Raw genomic sequence first — 8,066 nt, forward strand, 5'->3', positions numbered from 1 at the left:
AGACGAAGGCGCAAACAGTGGCTCGTTATATAGGTGGTCTACCACAAGAATATCATGACACACTCAACATGTTTGATTGTCTTTCGATTCGGATGTACACCATAGAGCAAGGCAGATAGAAAATCAAGCGGGGCGTAGAAGCTCGAGTTGGGGTTCCAATGTGGCATCATCTCCAATGAGTAACCGTAGTACTCCAATAACAAGTACATCTAGTAAACCTAATTCTGTGTCAACATCAAATAAAACCTCAGTTAATACTTTCGGAGACCAAGTACATCTAGTAAACCTAATTCTGTGTCAACATCAAATAAAACCTCAGTTAATACTTTCGGAGACCGATGTCATAAGTGTGGAGACTCTGGACATAAAGGAAGCGACTGTCAAAAAGGCGAAAGGGTGAATAAGGTGTTGTTCACTGAAGAAAACAATGATGATGATGGAATTTTTGATGATGCTTATGAAGATGATGACCCTAGTGATGAAGTTTTTTACGGAGATCAAGGTGTCAACTTTGTGGTGAGAAGAAGTTGCCTTACTCTGCGTCAAGAAGATGATGATATGTGGTTGCGTACCAATATATTCCAGTCAACTTGCAGGATCGAAGGAAAGGTTTGTCGTCTTTTTATTGATCCTGGCAGTTGTGAAAATCTGATTGATGAAGAGGTTGTGAAAAGGTTCAAGCTGGAAACCAAGGCACATCCACATCCTTACAAGCTTTCTTGGCATAAGAAAGGGAATGAGTTAAAAGTAAACAAACGTTGTTTGATTTCCATTTCAATTGGTAACAAATATAAAGATAAAGCATGGTGTGATGTTACTAGTATGGATGCTTGTCATTTGTTGTTAGGTCGTCCATGGGAACACTACACCATTTCCAGGGTTTTGTCACAGGCTATACCTGTTACTTATTGAATTTGTAACGGTTATAACATGTTGTAAATAGGCCGTTATTAATATTGTGATGGTGTTTTATCTGTGACAATAGCCAAATACTGTCACGTGTCAAAAGCGTTACAATAATTAATCGCCACAATTGACCTAATTTTATGATTGCGACACGTGTCATATTTGTCACATATATCTTAAGGTTTTAACAGTTACTCTCTATTTACAATAATTCTTTGAATGACACGTGTCTCAAACCGCCACACATACGACAACAGTTATATGTGTTACTTTTCATTTTGTAACGACTCCTTAGAGGACACGTGTCAGCCTTATACCACGAGTATTGTAACAGTTAATCTGTTACTTTTCTTTTGCAACAACTACTGGGATGATGACACGTGTTATTTTACATACATTTTTCCTCCTATGTTGTAACAGTTACTCCTGTGAAAAAATTTAAAATTTTAATTCAAAAAAAAATGGGTATTCCAGGACGGCATCATGAACCAGGTTTTCCAGTTTACAGACCTGCAATATGATTAAGCCTGAGCCTGACACACAATTGCAATATGTTTTTTTTCAATCAGTAATTCATATATTTTCAATCTGTGAATCATACATTTTCCACCATCTATACACTCGTTACAGAAACACAAAGACAGAAGAGGAGGAAACAGAAGCTATAAATAAACAAACCACCAATTTATGTTTTCTATCTTTTTTGTATTACATTCTCTAAGAAATATAACCATGGCGTGCGAAGATGATGATTTCAAACTAAATGATGATTTCCACTTACAAATACAAAGAACTCATGGTCTTTAACTCCTCAATGAATGGTAACATCATATATCTTGTCACAGAGATCTTGCAGGAATTGTTCCGATGCTTTAGCTGCCAAGATAGAATTCCAAGTGGTTACATATAATGGATATGCAGAAGTGTACCAAGAGTAATTGTACCAAGAGAGGTAAGGTTAAACTTCATAAACAATGCAATTTGTGAATGCAACATGAACAAATATTGCTGGTAAATGATTTAAAAGAATCCCATTACATACATTAATCTATGTAGTATTCGGTAGAATTCAAACTGCCAATATTAAAGCAGGTACTGACAAACTACGCACATCCAATGTGATCTGTATTCCATAAAGTGGTTGTTATTCAAGTACCTGGAGTTTACAAAGCCAAATTTCTTTCGAGTCGCTAACGATCAACTCAATTCAAGATTTCTCTATCTACGAGTTTTCTGCATAGTACGTAAGATGTTATTGTGACATTACGACATTTGTAAGCCACCTTTCTTTTCTATCTATTATATTTCATAAGATTGCTTTTCAGTAACTAAAGTCAAACTTTTGTAGAGATAGATGGATTACCTCTCTAGAACCAAGAAACAAAAATACATAGTCAGCTCAAGTCCCAACAACCAACTTCAAGGCGGAAAAAATCCCTGCAAGCACAACAGATGTTGTCCCCTGCAGAACATCACAAACCGTGATCAGACCTAAACTTCCCCTAACAAAGGTTGTATTTTAGAATGACAAGAACTAAAAAATAGTGAATAAAGACTTTACCTGTATATCACGATTGAAAAATTCAAAAGCATCACGATTTCTGAAGTCTTTGAACTGCAGAACAAAGTTAAAAGCCTATCAACCGAATTCTGAATTTGGAACATATAGATTAAGGGACCAAATAACACAAGATTCAGACTGGTGAAGAGTTTCTAGGATAAATGAGTATCAATGCTTACCATAGAGGGTCGGATTCTTCCTAGTGCAGTATAGAGACGAATTTACACAACAGGTACTCTCACTCCTAATGATCAATCAGACATCATCAACAATGGTACAGATCAGATTCAAGCCATAAGCACAAGTATATAAGGACACACAACTGAGTCGCTGACAGATGTTTTTAAACATGTATGACATGAAAGTTAACAAAAGAGAATAGAAAAATAAATCGTTATCTGGTAACCAATGGTCTACAGACCTCAATACAGCAGGGCCATTTGCATTACTCTAGTTATAGTGGTGTAGAGATACATGGGAAGAATCATGTTATTCATAGCTGCGCATTCATTTGAGCCTACATCGACAAAATGTTTAAGCCAAAAAAGAGTAACAATGTATAATAGAAGGGTCAACCTTAAAAGCCACAAGAATACACCATATTGATGACGCAAATGACATTCCTTACGAAGAGTAAATGTATATGAAGTATGTTGTCAGTGATGGACAATGGCACACATATCTAATTCCTATAATTAAGATGCAGAATAACAAACTTAACCCAACTGCCCCAAATAAGAGATAATATATTAATCATAGCAAAACTTTGCCCACATATTGGAATAAGATACTACTCAGTATAGCATTTTCCATGCCTCTCATCCATACAGAAATATAAAATATGGTCGTTCTGTGGGCATACCTTCAGCCGAAGTTAAATCCACCAGAAGGAAGTTGGGGCTGGGTCCCTCCAAAATGGAACTTTGTCCGGGCAGCATCACTTAGAGGAGGCATTTCATATTCCTCCTCCACCCAGTAAGTCTCAAGAATTTCACCGCCTTCTCATATATCTCAGTGTTGCGTGACTCTGTAAGTTTTCAATCTTCTCCAATCCCTCTTCCTCATCAGTGTATTCCATGGTCTTCTCAGTCTTATCGAGACCTTCCAAACAGGCGGTAACAATCCTAGCATCGGGGCAGATTAAAAGATCGCACAGTGGTTTGATACAGCCTTGAGCTACGAAGTACCTGTCACATAGTCGTTTCTTTAGGAAAAATGCAGGACACTAAACTATTTAGCCATAATCCAAAAAAAAAATTGCATTCCACACATTATAACGGGAGCGCTTAACCTTTATAAATGATCCTACTGAACTTCCAAGTACGAAATATTGTTGCAGGTCATTCCATTCGATTCAGAAACGGTAAAATGCAAAGCGCAATCAAGGTATATTAAGCCTCTAATATAAATAATCCATACACGACTTTATAACAAGCCAACAGTTATAAAGGCATACTACATAGGAGATCTATTTTCCTTCCCCAGGAATCCAAAATAAATAATTTAAAGAAGTGCGCAACTATGCCTACGTATTACAGAACATCCAAAGTTTATCAAGAAGAGGTTATTCCCTATGAAAAATTTCTATCTCCGAATTCCCCATATAGCATGTGATAAAACTATACTAATACAACATTAAAACAAAGTGAAACAAAGGCTCAAACCAAACCATTACCGAAATATACATGTATATATATACCAAAAAAATAGGAACTATTACCCCTTCTTCCGTTGGGACTTTCGTCGAATGAGTTGTGCGCATACAATACAAAGGAAGGAGTCATGACATTTGACAGTAAACCATAATCTCTGCAATCTCATATCCTACACACAAACAACAAGTTGACAAATAAAAAACAAACTAGTCAGGATCTAAAACATAATTCAGAGCTGAATTTTCATACTACAAAGAAAGTTGTAACTACAAACCAAAACTGGGGTTTAGATTAGGAACCAAAGCCTCGCATTAATTATCTAAAGCTTGACTTAGAAAGAAATTATTACTTCACCAGTTCATCTTCTGACTTACTTTCAAAAAAAAACCATTTAAGAATCCAACCTCCATCGGAAACATAGATGAGTACAAAATCAAATTCAAAAAAAAAACAAATAGAAAACTTAGGGTTCGATTTTCATTAAAAACCCCAAAAATGAAAACAAAATCAAATGATTTAAATCAAAATCAGAAGTAGGGAACTAGAAGTGATCCTAAAACGAACCACCAAATTACCTAATTGCCGGTACATCAGTTAATACTTCTTCTTCCTGCTGGTGAATCCCTGAATTTAGAAAAATAGACAAAACCCAATCACAATACTATATCGATTCTTCCATTAAAGTATAAAACCCTAACTCAATTCAATTACAAGAAAATTCAGATATTGAAAAATAAAGATCTATTACAAAATAACGGCAGCGGCAGTACAAAATCATGTTGCGCGGTACTTCGATTTGAATTAAAAGATTGAAATCTGAAGTGAAAATGGGAGGCAGCGGCAGTGCTTTTCGAAGAAGAAGAAGAGTGAAGAAGAAACTGAGAGAAAGAAAGAAGAAATGAGGCAGCGGGAGGCTTTCTGAGGTGATTTGTAGATAGTGGTAAAAATAGTGTCTTTTCTCGGACTTGTGAAGCATTTTCTTAGACTTAAATTCAAAACTAAAATAGAAAACAAAATAAAAATTATAGCAAACTCAAACAAAGATGATATCAATATTAAAAGAAACACTGAGGCTAAGATTTCAATATTTTCCAAGTTCAAAGTGATTAAACCAATACTTATATTTATGCAATTTTCTCGTTTATTTGATTCTAAAATATTGCAACAAGTAGATTTTCAAAAGTAGTAATTGTAAATACCAAGTATGAAGCATCAAAAGTCTTAAAACTAAGCATACTCCATCAAAATAGATCACATTCACTCAAATAAAAATCATATTCAATAATAGTTCAAGGCAATAATCATATAATTATTGCAAATAAAAAGATAAAATAGAATATACCACTTTTTGTTGGAAAAATAGCTTCCTCTATCGCCTCAGCAACGGGGTTTAGCTCCTCATATTAATCATGGTCTCAAAATATGTGTTTGTTGCTCAAAAGATGATTAAAAGAGTGAAAAGTAATAACATAGACTGTTTGCAACAGTGTATCGGAGTTACAAAACAGCTGTTACAATGTAACTGTTACAGAAAATTGTTGTAAATACTGCTGCTTTGTCACTGATTTTAAGACCCCAGAAACGACTGTCTTCAATGGCCTTTTGTTCTTCGTGTTCTTCCTTGTGCACCAGCAGAAACGATTTCCTGCAACTCTTGATTTCATTCTCTGTTCTTCTCTAAACTTCCCCCAACTCTCGATTACCATGTTATGACTCCTTCTCAACCTATATATAGGAAACAGGACCAAAAATACTCGATAAAATCTCCCCTGCCTTTCACCAAAAGTTACGGAGTTATCTTTTTTTGTTTTCTGCCAAGTAACGATAATAACTCTGCCACCTCAGTTAACGCGTCTTTTGATGGTTATGAACTTCCCAAATCTGGAAGATACTAATCCATGAAGATTATACCTTTTCCTATTGCACGTAACTGCCAAAGATAAATCAAAACAATGCCGAGAATATCTTTCCTGACTTGTCGACAACTCCTATTTTCTCTCAATTTTAGCACGCGTAGAAATCTTGTTGTGTTGTTACAACTAGTACCAAATCCAACAGTTGAGAAAATCCAACAAAATATCGACCAAATCTTTCCATGTTTCCGTAAATAATTTTCTCCCCTGTTTTGTTTCTCATCGACACCTAGCCCAATTTCACCGAATCCATTAATTATACCTTTCCTGTTAAGCCAAAACAGGCCCATACAAGAAGTTTTTGCGATTGAATCTCTCTATAACCTTTCCACAAATCAAACCCTAAAACTGAACTTCGCTGCAACAAGTTTCCCGCCAAAAAGCAAAAATTCAAATGTAGAAGATGACGCCCTTTATCCTGCTGCTGGGTGCCTTTAACACTTAGGGTGTCCTGGGGTGTATATATCAAGTGGGTGCCCCTTAGTAATTGAGGTGTCCCTTATCCAAATGAGGGTTGTCTTTAGTGATGTTCTCCCACGAGCGCAAATACCACTTTTTGAGCCAATTTTGCCGCAAAAGCTTATTTCTCCAAAAACACCTACAAAAACATAAAATAATCAAATAAGTACAAAATCGAGCACTAACAATACACATAATTGAGAACAGATTAGACACATAAATGCGTCTATCAAATACCCACAAACTTATTATTTGCTAGTCCTCGAGCAAATCAAATCTAAAAAAATAAAATCCTCACTCACTATCGCAGGCATCGTCGATTGCATTTAGCGTATGCAATAAGCCTTTAAACCCCTAGGTGTCTCTAGTGGCGGAGTGTTGTCTCCGGAGGGCTTACCAGAGGTATACCCACAAAACCTTTATACTCCAGACCCTAGCTATCTACACAGAATCTTAGAAGGCACTAAAGAATCTCCTTGGTTGGCATACTTATTGACTACAGGAGGAAGTACCCTGATGCGAAATTCCAATTGTTGTACACGAGTTTGCACTCAAGCATACTAAAATTCATATATAAGTGACAGAGCTCTACTCAGATAGTTGCACTATGGACATCAATATCCGGAGTCGAAACTAATCACATGGATAGATCAAGAAGATGGATATAGAGAAAAACATATATGGTTTTGATCTTTACTAGGTGAACAGTGTTTCTCATATCTGTCTGAAATCCTCCGCCAAAATGAACCTATCCTAATGGACTGAGATACTAGTCTGACTAATATCAACACACTGGCATATACAAGGGTACCAGTGGTCGATAATCCTAACTCTAGGTCAACACAACTGGCATATACAAGGGTTCCAGTGGTCGACTTTATTGAATTTATTCCAGTTGGTCTGATGGTCTGGTCTCAATTTCTCTCTTCTTTTTTTTTTTTGTATCTCAATCACTCTAATTCACCTTAGCATTGGTAACCACTTGAATCGTGAGCCCCACCTAATCACTTATAGAAACATAGTTTAAAAACAAAACAAAATAAAACAGAAGTGAAAAGGACTCAACGAGATATGGTGAAACTATCATGTTATTTCTAGCACCTGAGCTATGTGCTTTTATGAATAGACTCTTCAGATGTTGCCATCTAGTCAGATTGGTTCCTCAACTCCTACAACCAAAATGCTTCCATCCACTTAGATTGGTTAGTGTCATCCTTAATAGGGATAAATTTCTAGGCTCTGAAGTTTATTTATTGCAACGAAAAGGTAACAAAAAGTTCTACCCACCCCCAAACTTAAATCTAACATTTTACTCAATGTTTCTAATTAAAGAACAGTACCAAAAATATAAGTAACATGAGGAAATAGTAAAGAGAGAAGTCGGAAAGATAGTACCTGGGTGAAGTGTAACCAAAAACCTACAAAAATATTATATAACATACAAAATCGCCTCGATCGCCAATCAAGGTAAACAGGGTCCTCCAGAGGGACCTCCTCAACATCACCTGTAGGAAAAGGCTCTAAAAAGGGCTTCAATCGCTGACCGTTAACCTTCGAAGAACTACTACCATC

The 8,066-nt window shown here is 36.2% G+C and overlaps 1 long non-coding RNA gene across 4 annotated transcripts; it reads right to left on the bottom strand.

The window, feature by feature from the left end:
* Window positions 1–1,435: 1,435 nt before the first annotated feature.
* LOC113306651 lies at window positions 1,436–5,056 on the bottom strand. Of its 4 annotated transcripts, XR_003338761.1 has the most exons (10): window positions 4,871–5,056; window positions 4,698–4,746; window positions 4,188–4,291; window positions 3,330–3,654; window positions 2,889–2,984; window positions 2,647–2,711; window positions 2,468–2,521; window positions 2,270–2,368; window positions 2,063–2,139; window positions 1,436–1,782 (listed from the first exon to the last, which is right to left on the bottom strand). It is a non-coding gene; the product is annotated as an uncharacterized LOC113306651 (long non-coding RNA). The 4 variants fall into 4 exon arrangements; XR_003338762.1 differs by lacking the exon at window positions 2,889–2,984 and having other exon boundaries at window positions 4,893–5,056; XR_003338760.1 differs by lacking the exon at window positions 2,889–2,984.
* Between the last annotated feature and the right edge of the window lie 3,010 nt (window positions 5,057–8,066).

Source organism: Papaver somniferum, chromosome 8 (assembly GCF_003573695.1).
Source record: "Papaver somniferum cultivar HN1 chromosome 8, ASM357369v1, whole genome shotgun sequence".
Taxonomy (NCBI): Eukaryota; Viridiplantae; Streptophyta; class Magnoliopsida; order Ranunculales; family Papaveraceae; genus Papaver; species Papaver somniferum.